At 41.3% G+C, this 14,944-nt stretch overlaps 1 protein-coding gene and 1 pseudogene across 12 annotated transcripts in view; both read right to left on the bottom strand.

Moving 5' to 3' along the window:
- by (focal adhesion protein tensin) overlaps positions 1-14,944 on the bottom strand; it is an 826,913-nt gene that overhangs the window by 210,723 nt on the left and 601,246 nt on the right. The gene's annotated exons all lie outside the window — the stretch shown is intronic.
- Positions 8,902-10,614, bottom strand: LOC146003839 (succinyl-CoA:acetate/propanoyl-CoA:succinate CoA transferase pseudogene; annotated as a pseudogene).

The following is a 14,944-nucleotide window of genomic DNA, read 5'->3' as shown; positions in this document are numbered from 1 at the left end:
TATACCATCAAGCTCACCATGAGCAGAGAGTGCTTCACCATGAAAGATGAATGATTAAGCGAGTGACATCACCCACGTGAATGGTTAAAAGGTTATTGGTTCGATCCCACAATTCCTCAGAGAACGTTAGGACTTTTACAGTTTTTCTGGACTTGCTTTTAAGTCCAATTTATGCACAGATAGGCTAATCGGGGGATCCGAACCACTACGTTCTTCCGGGACTCTTTGATTACAAGGCGAGAAGACGTTACCACTACTCCACCGAGGAGAAACTAGTTTCCCCAGGACAGTGTCAATAACAAATCGTAATTACGCTCTCAAACAAAATGGCCTAATATAATTCAAATTCCATTTATAATTCTCAAATCATACATTCTCAATACATTCAGAATTCGATGCACATAAGAACGAAAATATTAGGCTGAATGTAAAGGTTTCAGATGTATTGTCATTTTGGACGTTACTTACTTCCCTGAAACATTTCATTGTAAATGTATTTACAAAAACTAACTTCCCGTCATTTCTTCTTTAAACAAAAAGTGTTGTGTTAATCAGGGGGTCCCGGGTTTGATTCCTAGTGAAAGCACAATGCACAATTGTTCGGATCTCGCTATAAACTTTATGTTCAGCGCCGATTACCTTATCTGAGCATACAAAGTTGTCAACCAAATTCAGCGACACATTTTATTCCTACACAAATGAAACTTTTTCTAATTCATAAACTACACAAGCCAAGGCTAAATATACAATATAAGCAACTGAACCAGTAAATAAATGACGCTCTACATACCACGTGATCTTCCAGGAGCGGGAGGTCAAGCGGGAAAGAACTGAGAGAAACAGGCATGTCACAGTGTAACCGACGACAGACTTGCTGGAGAAAACCAAGTCTACAAGTCTCAGTACACAACTATCACTAGGAATCCGAGTTTGCCAGGAATCGGTCGGTGACGTCGTCCATTAACTCATGCATATAACATATGACGTCACTACAAATATAAAGAAAAGGCCTACGAATGACCGAGGGGGAGATTAAGTGGCGCTCCAAAACGCCACAACGGAAGTCTTTTATCGCTCGGCGATTTCACGGTACTGGACTTGCAAAGCACTATTTTTAACTGTTCCGGCTTCTTCTTACTCCATGTTCCATTCCAGGATTTCTTAATGCTATTTATAAATAATGACGTGACACACGTTCAGCAAAGCGTCACTTTATTTATGCCAACTCGTTTGTGTGCCTCCTCAGGCGTGAAAGACTAGAATGAAAAATTCACTTCTAAATTCTAGCATAAACAATTGTTCATCCATATTTATTAATTAATGAACGTGACGATTGAGAAAACTACGGTCTACTTGCGACTTAATTTTTATGGAGGTGAGTATTTAGTCCTTCCAGGAACGGATTACGAGGAACCAGCTATGCACCAGTTACATTTGCTTTACATTTCATAATTTTAAAATTTCATAATTTTATAATACAATATTTTATATTACAATATAGTTGATAAGTGTCGTATGCCGATTGAACTTGAACGCCAGACCTAGTTATTGAATGTTGTTTGTTATCAGTATGTGTATTGTCCCTGTCAAGTATGTCTAAAAAGTCATAGCCGTTCTCTGTGACGAGACTTCTTTCTATTATACCGATATGTAAGTTGTTGTACTTGTTCTATTACTGTGTTCCGGAATTATACACTTTTGTTTGTGTTACAAATACTGTCTTATTCTTAACTCCATTTTCTGGATTACGGAAGAACTGAAAGAACCCAAAACTCAACAATAAGTACATATCAGTGACGCAACCACAGGGGGTGGCATTGCCCCCCCCCCACAACCTTGGTCGGAAATGAGTTCTAGGGGAGCAAACATTGACGGCAAGGTGTACCTGCGGGGGGCAATTACCGCCCAGAGCTTCAAATTTTATGCAAATAAAAATACTTCTCGTAAAATTTTCTTGTTCACTTCCCTCGCAATCCCTGCTAAGTTCAGAACCATAGCTAGGGAACATCGGGAGACGGCTCTGGGCGCCGAACGATCTAAATGAAAAAAAAGTTGCAAAATTGATTCACTGATTTTTTTTTTTTTTTAGTCTACTTTATGCACAGAAAGGCTAATTGAGACTGGGACTATAGCTTAAAGTGGGTTCCGAACCACTATGTTCCTCCACCGGGTATCGAACCCTTGATCACAAGGCGACGATGTTACCACTACACCATCGGTGAGGCACAAAAGTTGTAAAAGAGAGAATGCATTGGCGTTCCGTGAAATTAATTGCGCTCTATTAAATCAATATTGATTTCAGCCTGTAAAAAAATTGGATCCAAAAATGTTCTAGCTCGCTTCGCTCGCAATTTATGTTTCTTCGCTTTAATACATTGTTAATCACCAGACAGAGAGATAACACTTGTCTTAATTGATTTTGTTATAAATGCATGAACAATTGTTTCGATGAAAGGGAGCGTGCACATTTGAGAGAGAATTTATGTCATCTTTGCTGTTGGTTTATTGTGAGATGGATGAATTGGTTGTGTAATGTATTCAAATAATATATGCTGTATATAATATTTATTAAAGAAACTTTGAAAACGTACACAATTTACTGCCCACGTTGCATATATGTCAAACATATATCGTGCATGAAAGTTATGTTAATGTAAAAAAGAATTATATTTGGAATGCATTTATCAAACATTACTAATAATAATAATAATGTTGGTCCTGGGTTCGAATCCCGGTTTGGACATGGATGTTTGCGAGTATCCATTCATCATTTTCATCATCCCATCACTCATCCCCATCTTCGCAAATTAGGCAAAAGTGGCACAAGAAGCGAAGTAAAGAAAATCAATAATAATAATAATAATAATAATAATAATAATAATAATATTGTTATAACATTATTATTATTAAAAATATTATTATTATTGGTACGTTTATCCTGGTACTTGCCCCCCCACCCGGCAAAAATTCGTGGTTGCGCCTCTGGTACATATATTATTTTCTTATTTGGGTTCCTCAAAAGTGTTGACAAGGCGTATGCCTCATTATATCCTGCTTCTTTAGATCTCTTAAGAAATAATCACGCGTAGTTACATTAAGACGACATTCAAATATGATCAGGTGTTCCTTCAGTTGCACCACACAGACAGATTGAGGATTGCCCAATCTTCCTAGTGTACAATAAGGGCTAGGGTGAATTTAGCCGACATCTAAGAAGGCTTATTAAAGAATTTCTTGAAATATTAATATCTTAATACCAAGGTTTTTTGGGTATAAGTTGTTGAATTGAATAATATTCTTTCCTGTAAGTCTTCCTTGTACGTGACTATTGTTTCTGCCAACTTTCCAACACTGTTTTAGCATGTGACTCTAGCGCTTTTGCAGAAAATTTAATCCGAAGCGATCGGTAACTTGATTCTTCAGCTGCGTACTTGGCTAATGCGTCTGCTATGTGGTTACCTTCTATGGATGTATGCCCGTTAACTAACAGTTAAAATAGATGCAAGAGTTTGAAATTCGTTGCAACAATAGAAGCTTACATTACATCAGCAAGCACTGCCGCTCTACACGTGCCCATTGTTGAATTTCAATGAAATGAAATTTGATTATAAATTACTAGTTTGCAGTTATCAAAACGGACGATAATTAAAATTCTTTCATTATTTTGATTTAATTATGAAGAGAACTGAAACAAAACTTATTATTTTTTAAAAAAAGCAACAGAAAAAGTGCGTTCTACGTTAAATTAAAGTGAATTTTGAAAAATCCAAACTGAACATGGTTGCCAAATATATTTAACTATTGTCCGAATGCTCTGCCTGGTTATCGAAATCTTAGGGTGAAATTTCAATTTCCGGGCGGAAAAGCTTGAGAAAAGTGTAACAACTTTTCTCCTGAGATTTCGTCCTGTGTATGGGACAGGTGACCACCCACCATCGTGAGGAAATTGGGAAGCTATGAATGAGTAGCGTAACCCGGTCGAGGAAACATGCAACAACGACTGTGGGTTCGTCGTGCTGACCACATGTCACCCCGTAGCTGGTTGTATGATCGCCCACGTCTGCTGAGGCATGTGGGAGTGAGGCCGGCAGTCGGTTGGCCCTCAAGGGCTGTTGCGCCACGAGTTATTATTATTTTCTGTTAAGGCTTGGCTGGACCTTGGACAGATGCCAGCGAAGCAGTTTTCAAAATTTCCTCTCCTTTCGATTGATTGATTGCATTGTTGTTTTAAGTCCACTTTATGCACAGTAAGGCTACTCGGGACTGGACCCATAGCTCAAACTGGGATCCGAAACACTATGTGCCTCCAACGGGTATCGAACCCGGGACCCCTTGATTACACATTCCTTTCGAAAAATTACATCTCCTTCGTAATTCCTTATGGATGCTTTCGCTGTTGTCTGGGTATAGGCTTACGTGGCCAAGCGCGTTGAACGATGGGACTTACGATATGGCCACCGTAAGGTCCTGATTCGAATCCAGACTTGGACAAAGTCTTGTCCATTTCGAAAAGACTGAAAGGGTCAAATGACACTGGATTTACACAGTAGAAGACCATGATAAGTAAATCAAATTATTGCCTGTCACTACTCTTATTTGTTTTTCTGTTTTTTTAAACAAATCCTTTCCTTATCTTCGCAATCAAAAGCTCGAAAGACAGAACACACAGGAGATGCAGATGTTATATGGGAGTGGGTTAGTGAGGAAGGTGAGGGTACGCAGGTGTGTTCGAGTGACAAAAGTGAACATGAAAGTGACCACGTGACCAAAAGTAAACATGACACTGCTTAAGTTGTTACGTACGTGCATGGGGGACAACTGTGCCCCAAGCATGCGCCTGATGTTAACTTTACAATATTACAGTACTTAGAAAGTGCAGAAGACAACTACAGTTGATATGAGAAGAATAAGAAAAAAAGAACATTCAGCACGCATGCGCAGTATAATCCACGATGTATTCCATACCGTAAGGCCCGCTTTAGACAAAAGCATTTCCTTTAACATTTTTGCTTCCAAAAATCTTATAACAGATAGCACTTTACACGAAAGCATTCCATGAAACATTTCGGTTAGCTGTTGAGATTACAATGTATAATACATACAGCACGATAGGCACATCGAGTTACACCATATATGGCGAGTGCACGGTGTTCACAATTGAAAAAAACTAAAATATTCTTCCATACGTGTACAGAAAACGTTGTAAAGTATATATTTAATCAGCGCCATGCTTCTCTACCTAAAACCATTTAATACGAAGCGTAATTCCCCTCGGTTGAATAATTATCGTGTTTTAAAAATGTGAAGTGATACGTTGTTTACATCTCACGCGGCCGCCATTACAACTGCGTTCGTGACCTAGAGGTCGCTTCTGATTGGTTACGCTACGAAAAATGATACAGACCGAGCCTATCCTTGAGAAATGCCATGAAATATGCCATGGCAACTGAAATGCCATAAGATTTCTGACTTCACACGGGAGCTTGTTTTTGGTCATGGCATAAATGTTAAGAAAAATGCTAAGGAAAATCTAAAGCGGGAGCAAAGATAGTTAAGAGTTGGGTGACAGGTGTACCCCACGCGTCTATGTATGTTACAGAAAATGACACGCCTAACGCACGGTTAAGGACATTTTATACCGACTTCAAGAATGATTTGAAGTTCGCTTGAGTGAACTAAGAGTGGCGAATAAAGTCGTTTGTTGGCCGATGCTTTGTGTTTGCCTGCGCTGCCCTCTACGCAGGAATTCCCTCAAAGTCAACACGGCTACTGATCTTCCCAAACACGAAACCATTTGAGCAGAGAGTGTATTTGCGGAAAGGAGAGTGGGGACGTGGGGGGGGGGGGGGAGGAGAAGAAAAAACAACGCAGGGAACAAGGAGAGGAAAAACGAACACGTACCACACACACTTCGTGCAGCGTCATTTCAAGTGCGTACAAAACACACACTGAAGCTTTGCGTCTTCGCCACCAGGTGCGCTGCGCTCAAACCGTCATGGTGTGTCCTGAAACTTCAAACATCTTGCGAATGAAACTCTAGACCGGCGGACGGTGCTGATTTTCCCGATCGACGGGTACTGGATGACCCAAGAGAATACCCAGAGTGGTATGCGATACTTCGATATATTGATATTATGGTATGGCCACAAAATTCGAAAAACTGATATCCGTATTTCAAATTATCCGATATTCGTTTCGGATGCGCGGATATCCAGGGAATTCGGTTATCCAGATAATGCGGATAGAACAGATTTGATTAAGTATTTGTGAAAAGATAAAAACTGCCCGGATAATGCACACATTCCGATAGCCGTACATTTTGGGAAAATCCTAATATCCGGATAATTCGAATATCGGATATCCGGCCATATCCGGATAGAAAATTATCCGATATTCGGATAAAATATTATCCGGATTTGGCCATCCCTAGTATAGACGTCGATAGTTTCGAAGCTCGACATCAATAGTTATTTAATCGATATCAGAGGGGAATATCATGACGTGCGCTGCGTGATAAGGAGATTTGTTTGGGGAGGGAGCAAATACAACTGAATCTTGATAATAAAATAAATAATAACCAGGAAATATCTCTTCATATTATGCTAAAAATCAATGTCATGTTCTTATTATCGTTGGAAATTCTGGTACATAACCTCGAAAAATGCTCTTTATTTTCCAATTTTTACATATACAGCTTTTAGCAAATATTTTAGTTACTTTTACAAGTAATGTCTTTTAATTTTCCGACATAATGTTTCATATTGATGCTAAACTACATTTTCCGTACCAAAGGTTATCCGTTCGTCAGTATTCGTTTTGTACTCTGTGTTTGTTTAAAAACTTCACAAGACGTTATCTGTTATTGAACAATGTTGTCAACAATAGAGATAACCCTGTTGACTCTCAGGGAATAGCTCAAGCTTTGGCGGTGAAATCCATTGCATATTTTAAATATGCTCCCATTACTACCAGCTACACTGAACGCAATATGGTCAATAGAAATCTGTATTTGGGGACAACGGGAGAAGATTCAGGTTTCAGCACATAAAAGAAAGCTTGGGAGTCACTGTTTTGGTACCAAACAAACAAATAATAATAATAAAGCACATTCTGCATTTGAAATTTGCGTTACTATTAATGTCATGCACACCTAATGCATTTCATCTAGCTAGGCGAGTGGCTTGCTACATGAAAATTGACCTTTTTCAGAATATAAGTCCATATTTTTATTAAAATTACTCAATGTGTATGCACATCTAACATTTCTTTGGTACAGTGGGATTCACAAGTATTGCTCGACAAATTGCCCACAACTATTTTCATTGATTTTTTTCTCTTTGGATCCTACGTGTTTTGAATAAATCATTTTTATGTATGCTGGTGCAGAGGTTGCCAGCAGCTTGTTTGGCGTTTTCCTTCAATTATTTAAGCTCTCATTATGTAAAACATAGCGAGTGAATACGGTGATGGACAATTTTCTTGTTATTACTTACTGACACCACCTCGTGTAAGCACGTGCAGTGTAAAATTAAAGGGATTGAATATGGTAGCTTCATTCGTGCAGGATAACTATGCTCTGGCGCCTGGTCCTGTAGCAAGGGTAATACTCTCTCTAAGGCTGTGAATTCTCCAAGTTTCGTTCGTAAGGCCTCCTTTCCACCGTACATCCTTGGACCACAATTCATGTGGCGTGCAAACCCAGTGGTGTGTGGAGCAAAGCCGCGCATAACGGTAGAAAGGGGAGAAAGCGAGTGGGAGGAGCAAAGGAGTACACGCTCTGGAAACACTACCTGCGCAGAGGACTCGTTCTCGTTCGTTTGCTACGCAGGTTTCTGGGACGTAGTATACTGTATAATCTTCGATACGCCAACAATCATCGATGCAGTTGTCCGAAGATCTGTGGGGTTGGTTGTCTATGGAACGCAGTGGAAAATTCTTGAGGAGCCTTCCTACGCCCAACATGAACGGCGAAAAGCGATCTCAAGGTCCACCTACAGCCTGAGCTTCTACACCATAGATATAGAGTGTTATGCCATGACATATGCGTCTCGCTTTTTTGGTAATTGTTGTTGAAAGAATGACTTTTAAGAGGACATATTTATTTCACTGGGTGGCTACGCTACGACCATGATAAAATTCAAGTATAATTCCCGCTTTTCAAGGCGAAATTTCCAAATATTCAAGGGTATAAGTAGATGTTTTCTCTCTTTCAACCTTACCTATTACCGCCTCTCACCACTCACACACATACACACGCAAATAAATTAACAATATAAAGGATCTGTGCGATTCCAATGTATCCAAAAAGTCGACGAAACTTTTAAATTTAAAAGGAACTCCTCGGTGTTATGCATACATCTTGGTATGGTAGTTCGGGGCGCAAGCTAGGCCTATGTGATCATAGGTACGCCGATAGCCATGCATTGATGATATGCACAATACTGCAACCATTCTACGTTAAATAGTAAAGCTAGCCTAAGGATTAATTTGGAAATAAAAGGCTAAAGAGCAAATATTGGCTCAGTTATCATTGCATATCTCTTGGTGTGGTAGTTCGGGGCGCAAGCTAGGTCTATGTGATCATAGGCTTGCCGATAGCCACGCATTGAGTTTTATGCGTTTAATTGAGTCAATTCATCGGCAAAGCGAAATCCTCGCCTTCGTCTCAAGTATAGTTGCATTATAATTGCAATAAATAAAGAATAAAATCTTTCAGTTTAGATATACTGCAGTAATGTGGTTTTATTTCTATGTGCTGTAAATATTGTCTTTGCCTAACACTATCCCTGTACCTCAGAGGAGTCTGTGTACTTCACCGAGTGTCATCGTTCACCGCTGAGTATGATTAAGTTAATATTAATAGTATAATAATACAACGCGTCCATTCTTAGAACGTATCACAAGTACCATTCTACTATTGTATATGAGCTATGTTTATTTTTACCCTTCTGTAATAACAATTTCAGAAATGTCTAATACACTAAAAAAATGTAACAATAACGTTCTCTTTTGACATTTTCACTGGACTTTAACAACAAATTTTAGTCGATCCAAGGCTGCTTGAACTGATTTGCAGTCACTACATAAAAGTTATTGTCATGAAATACGCACATCAGAAATTTAGTATTAAAAAGTGTTGTTCTGTTGTGATGGCATCTGCGAGATTGGTCACAGTATGCAAATTCGTTAGGGAGATGGCATCACTTTCAATCTGTCGAAGGCAGCCTTTTCCAGCGCCTCGCGATGGTCAGGATGGGAAATGTTGATCAACTCGTACGCCCTCTGTCGCAAGCTCTTGCCGAACAAGAAGGCGATTCCATGCTCCGTGACGACATAGTGGACGTGAGCTCGAGTGGTTACGACCCCTGCGCCGACTTTGAGTGTGGGGACGATCTTGCTCTCACCCTTGTTGGTCGAGGAGGGTAACGCGATGATAGGTTTCCCCAGGCCGTCGAGTCCTTCAGCGGCTCCACGGATGAAGTCAACCTGTCCTCCGAAACCAGAGAACATCCTGGTGCCGATGGAGTCGGAACAGATCTGACCGGTGAGGTCTATCTCGATGCAAGAGTTGATGGCGGTCATCTTGCTCTGCTGAGCGACCACTGGAACCGAATTCACCCAGTCGACCTCGTACATGGCGACGAAAGGGTTGTTGTCGACGAACTCGTACAGCTTCTTGGATCCCAGGAGGAAACTACCCACGATCCTACCCCTGTGTGTACTCTTCTTGCTGCACGTCACAGCACCGCACTTCACAAGATCCACCACGCCATCGGAGAACATCTCGGAGTGGATGCCGAGATCTTTGTGGTTCGTGAGATTGGCGAGCACGGCGTCCGGGATGCTGCCGATCCCCATCTGGAGAGTGGCCTCGTCGTCGACAAGATTCTGTGCGATCAGCTCTCCAATCTTCTCCTCCACGGCGCTGATCTTCTTGTGACCGTGGTCCACAAGAGGAGCATCGACCTCAACCGCATAGTCGATGCGGGAGCTGTGAAGGATGCTGTCTCCAAAGGTACGAGGCATCTGGCAGTTGACCTGGGCGATGACCATCTTTGCGTGAGTGACCCCAGCTTTGGCACAATCGACACTGGTACCTAAGGAGCAGAATCCATGCTCGTCAGGCGGTGAGACGTTCACCAGCGCCACGTCTGGACAAATCAAATTCTTCTTGAAGAGCAGAGGGATTTCGTGGAGGAATATAGGCACGGGATCCACTCTACCCTCTGCAACAGCCTGCCTCACGTTGCCAGCCATGAAGAGGGATGTAGCTCTGAAGATCCCTTCGCACTCCTTATCGCCGTACCTGGCAGGACCTTCAGTGTGCATGTGAACTATCCTGACGCACTCCAGCTTCCCGCATATGCCCCAGTCGACCATCGCCTCCACGAGGATTATAGGAGTGGCTGCTGCACCTTGAACGAACACGGTGTCTCCAGATTTGATCTGCTGGACCGCCTCCTCCGCGGTCGTCCAGACTGGCTCCCTGTCAAGTGGTTGCGAAGCTTCCTGGTTGGACGTGAAGTATGCTCGCGACACCCTCGTGGCTGAGCGGACTGCTTGGCCAAGCCTTGCCAGACGCCTCAGTGATGTCGCCATTTTGCTATCACAACATCAAGAATGTGGCTTCGTTTCCAAGCACCTTGCAGCAAAAGTCAACAATCAACTCCGGTATTTTTATTCGCGATGATTGTTGTCTACTGTATATATCCAGAATTTGTCACACACTCTGCGTCTTTTCTATCACCTCTGAAATCTACGATATCACCAATAGCTAGGGACATTGAATTTTCGCGATGCGCGAAATCGCGAAATGTGAAAAAAAGATGCAATTTTGAACATTCTGGACCTAACTACATCCCCAATGATGAAATATGCATGAGTTTTATTCGCGAAGTAATGCGAAATGTGTGCTTTTCCACGAAATGAACGCTTTTCCGCGAAATAAAAGTGAAATATCATCAAATTAAGTAGAAAACACGCAAAAACCGGCAATCGAGGTTGTGCGCGCAAACTGTCTATTTGTAACGAAACGTTTGCCTAAAGTTTCCTACCACTTGCAGCTGAAGAACGTTTTATCTTCGATCACATCAGGAAGACGCTGCAAATTGGGATTTCCCATGCACATAATCTTAGTTCGAAAATTTCGCTCCATGTCAAGTTGCATTCCTTTCTTCCACCGAATGTCTACTAAACTTTCAGTTTCATTGAACTTGCTAGCTGTAGCAGCGATAAGATTAGTCTGTTTTTTTTTTCCTACCGCTGTTATATACCGCTGATCTAACATTTTATTTACCGCTCTCCTCAGTTTTTATTTACCATAAATTTGTCTCCCTACCAATAGCGTGTGCAGGACTATCTCACACTATGACACGTGGTCCTAGGATATGGGGGAAGGCAGAAGAAAAATGAAGGAACAGAAATACAGAGGCAGAAAGAGAGGAGACAACATAGGAGAAACGGGAAGAGGATAAGCGAGCTACAGAAACAGAGGGGGGAAATAAAAGTAAACAGAGAAAAAGATAAAGAGCTTGGTACAAAGAAATAGGGAGAAAGATAATCTTGGAGGAACCATGGCCTGGCTTGTATTTATCTTATTTTACGTCGCTTTCTGCCACTTTTGGCTAATCGTATGGATGTTGACGAAAGTTAATTAGATTGAATTTATAAACATTCAAAACGAAACACTAATGCCCAGTCAAGACTCGAACCTGGAACCTTCGGTAGCTACATCGAGGAAGAATGCCGATGGTAACTTCACAATTATTATTATCGCGATTTAGTCAATTACGATAAATGTTTGCGTAATGGATTCCCATTCAAATGCTAATTAATTATGGTATAGATTATCCTAATTAACAATTCATTAGAAAACTATAACCAATAAGCCACCAAAGGATGTGGCAATGCTCTCCATATGGAGCAAAATGCAGTAAATGAGACTCCGAATCTATTTTTACTGGAAATAAACAATCTTAAAATGGAAGAAACGCTTGAGAATGGAATCTTCAGAACACGCAGTTCTTTAGCAAATCCCTCAAAATATATACCCGAGTCATATTTTAAAACTGTGTGACAACTGAAAATTAAGGAAAGCCATTAGCAGATAATGCTATTCTTGTTTTTAAGATATATATATACAGAAGTGGATCAGTATATAGCAGTTCTATGTTGCTCAAAGTTGAGAATACTTTCCTTCGGAAAGTTGGGAACCAAGTTTCTTCCTGTGTGGGCTCTTCTCTTCCCAGCCAGGGAGGGACCAGGACGAAGGAATGCAAGAAGTGACAAATGAGCCCTGTATCCCTTCGACTGGACACTGCCCATCGTCGCTGAACTAATTTAGGGAACATATGGCAGAAACTGGAGGACCCAGAGAATGACCAGGAGATGCTATTCCCACGGCTTGGTCAAAACGACGCCGGACAATCTGATTGGGCCAGGGGGACACGTGATCCACCAAAACCTACAGTTTTGGGAAATAGTTGGAAGAAAGGACAGTGTGACGAGACTGGAAATACAGAGTACCCGCCAAGAGTGTGCGACTAGGCTCGAAAAGGAACATTATCCTCAAAAGTGCGTGACGAGACTTGGAATAGAGTAACTTACACGGTAGAGTGTGTGCATAAGAGTTCGAACCCGGGACAGTATTGTGTTATAAGTGTACAATCGTGTGTGGCGATAAGTGCCAATCATGTGTAACAAGTGTATCCTTTTTCTTGTGTAAGTATGTTAAGTTTATGTCTTTATTAATTAAACATGTTAAAATCTATATTTGTTTCCCTCATGTACAAGAGGTAGAAATTAATATCTGATCATTGGTAACTGCAACGGGTAAACAAGACCAGGTAACGTTAGGTCGAGCTCTTGGCTCATAAATTCCCCTAGCTTCCCTGACCGAATCCTGGAACGGACCGTTAATAAACCACCAAATCTGTTGTATATGGCCATGCCCTGGAACAGGGACCTAAATTTATCAAATTGAACCGTTGCAATTAACATGATGAGATCTTAATTTGCCGTCTGTTCGGGAGTGTTGCATGCGCGTCATCCTCGCAGCATGTGGAGGAATAAAACAGGCGATAGATAAATAATAAATGAGAGTAGGGAGTGACCCAATATCAATTGGAATTTCTAAATTTCTAAATATTAATAATTCGCGAGATGTGGTAAATTTTTAAGTTTAACTAAAAGGGAATTTTTTAATGTTCCTCTTAAGGAAAACTCATTTTTTAATGATTCATTAGTTATGCCCAGAACTCGCGCCATGGACGCCGAACTTGCTACTTTTATTAGGGAACAAATCGAAGCAGCCGTCTCCCCACTTAAGGAAATTATTCAGCAACAAAGTGAAGAAATTAAGCAACAAAATGAAAAAATTGGGGAATTAGAAAATAGGCTGCAAAAGCAAATTGACAATGAAAACGAAAATATCAAAGGGATTGAAAGTGACATAAATGACATGCATGAGAATATTGCGGGAAAGGGCGATAATCCAGGCGTAAATGGGAAGCTTGATGTTATTGATAATTCGGTGAAGGAATTAAAATCAGAATTAACGAAGCAAGGGGAGACCAATGAAGAAATTCAAACAAAAGTAACCATCTTGGAAGAAAGACATAGTAGTCAGAGTAAACATTTATTGTAACTTGCAAGTGAAATTGAACAAATAGATGGGGGAATCCGCGAATGTTTTCAGTTAATAAATCAACTTGAAAAACCAAAGGAGCCAGAAGATTCTCCGCTAATGAACCCTCAATTCGATAACAACACTGCTCATAAGTCAGCATGTGGATGCAGAAGGGGTCACATGGATAGTAAATATGAGACTGTTAATAACAGGGATGTTCCTCAGTCCCGTGCGGTAACTAATCGAAGGGTTCGCTGCGAGGAAACACGAAACAGCTTTTGCACGTCAAGAAGGGGACAAGTGTCTTTCAGTGACGATGAGGAGTCTGTTTTTGATGCACCTTGTGGTAAGAATTCCGGAGGGCAACTTTCCCACAATCATAAGATTATTAAATATGGGGACCTACAGCGATTCCAAAAGTACAGCGCGACGCGCACAGATTATCTCGCATCTCAGTTCCTGCAGGACCTCGAAGAGTCATTCGAGTTATTGGGTGTTCCTGAGTCCGAGTATTTAAGATACATACCACTACTTTTGCGGGGGGTAGCAAAAAATTGGTACCTTCAGGTCAAGCACAGCATTGTGAACTATAAAACGTTCAAATCAATGTTTCTTGCCACTTACCAGTCCGATTCGTGGAAATCGACTTTCCTGGCCAATGTAATGAGCGCTCGTTACCAGAAAGAAAGCGGAAAAACCATGCTGAGTTACTTCTGGTCACAGATTCATCTCCTTAACAACATTCAACCGGACATGTCTGACCAGCAGAAAACTGTGCTTGTGGCCAATCAAATGCCTAATAAAGTGAGAGAGGCTTTATTGGTTCATCCGTACATAAGTTTGGAAATGGCGGCAGAAATTGTGTCGAGATTCGATGCAATTTATCATCATAATGAGGGTGGAAGATACAAAGCAAACGATAGGGATAGAAATTTCAAGGACAATAGAGAGAAGGGAGACCGGGTCTATGGAACCAGGCAAATAAACATAAGGACGTCGAAACCGCAAAGGGGCGCTGGTCCGGTGGCAGGTAGTCGTCCTTCAAGCCCTCCAGTCAATTCACGCTTTCCACCTTATAACATGGTCAGCAGAGAGGGGAGAGAGCAAAACAATGCTAGACAATGGGGTAGGAATTTCGGAGACAGACAGTCTGATCGTAATTTCAGAGGAACCGATGGACAGAATAGATGGACTTCGCAAAGACGATATGACGATTTGCAGCAGCGAGGACAGTACGAGGGGCTCCCAAGAGAGCGGCGACCTATTTCTCCACGAGGAAATTTTGAGGCTGATCGCGGTGGATATGTTCAGAGGCAA

The sequence above is a fragment of the Lepisma saccharinum genome, chromosome 20 (assembly GCF_977018435.1).
Source record: "Lepisma saccharinum chromosome 20, izLepSacc3.1, whole genome shotgun sequence".
NCBI lineage: Eukaryota > Metazoa > Arthropoda > Insecta > Zygentoma > Lepismatidae > Lepisma > Lepisma saccharinum.
This window is presented reverse-complemented; position numbering and strand designations above follow the sequence as displayed.